Source organism: Apium graveolens, unplaced genomic scaffold (assembly GCF_009905375.1).
Source record: "Apium graveolens cultivar Ventura unplaced genomic scaffold, ASM990537v1 ctg5179, whole genome shotgun sequence".
In the NCBI taxonomy this organism is placed as follows: Eukaryota; Viridiplantae; Streptophyta; class Magnoliopsida; order Apiales; family Apiaceae; genus Apium; species Apium graveolens.
Genome location: NW_027418846.1, coordinates 18817 through 20160, shown reverse-complemented (window position 1 = coordinate 20160; position 1344 = coordinate 18817).

The window sequence follows — 1344 nt, the reverse complement described above, 5'->3', positions numbered from 1 at the left end:
ATAACATATGATATTTTTTAATATGACCCATTTTAAAAAGTGATTTACAAATTTGTTCAACTTTTAATATTAATTATAAAAATATCCTAAAACTCATTTTTTTCATAATTTAAATGTAATCATGATTTACTTTTACTTGCACGCATTTTTAAGAATTTTTTTATCAAATCTCCTAGAAATCATTTAATCAATCAATCAATGAATCGTACCCAATAATAACATGTATGACAGTGTCTGAGGAGGGTATATAGTACGCAACATTACCCTCATTCCAAAGAATAAAGAGGCTATTTCCTCAAAAGACCCACGCCTTGTGTGTGTGCAGAAATATGTGTGTCCTAGGTAAGCAATGATCCATAAACATAAGTACAATAAGGGAGGCAACGATAAACAATGATACAATACATCATCCCATGACCTTCTTCACATGGGACTTACCATAAAAAGTTTCGTTTATTGGTTCATTGTCGTAAGCCCCTTCTATTTCTCATTTTGCACTCGTTTTGATGCCTCAAACTTAATATTTCCCTTGGAGATCACTCTCCAAACTAAATATTTGAATTACCATAAACCTGTCCAAAAAAAACTAAAACAGCACACAACCCATCTACCATATCATATAATTAGTCATATGGCTTTAAAAATCGACATTGTAGCACCTACACGAGTAACTAAGACTATTAATAACTACGAGAACAAACTACCAACCTTATTAAGTCTAAGTACTAGACAAAGAAAATTATAACAAGCAACCAAAAAGTGAACTAAATTACAAACTACACATGCAAACTAGGAAAGTCTAAACTAATCTGCCACCCTAATCCTCCTGTGCCAAGATCTCCTATCTGAGGTCATGTCATAACTGAGGTTTAGGGCCTTTAAGTTCAGCGTGAGTAGATCAGACCAAGTCCTCCTTGGCCTCCCTTTCCTTCTCGATCCCGATACCACTAAATCCTCCACCCTGCGCACTGGAGCAGCTACGCTTCTTCGCCTAATATGCCCAAACCAACGCAGTCGACCTTCACTCACTTTTTCTGCAATAGGCGCAACTCGTAATTTATTCCTAAGAAAACTATTTGACAATCTATTCAATATGGTACGTTCACAAATCCACCTTAATATTCTCATTTCCGCCACCTCTAAACTACACTCTTAAGCCTTTTTCAATGCCCAGCACTCCTACCCGTATAACAAGGCTGGTCTGATCACTACCCTATAAAATTTTCCGTTTACTCTGAAGGGAACCCTCCTATCATACAATACTCCTGTAGCAACCCTCCATTTTAGCCATCCTGATTTGATACAATGTGTAACATCCACATCTATCCCCCCTTCCTTATGCAA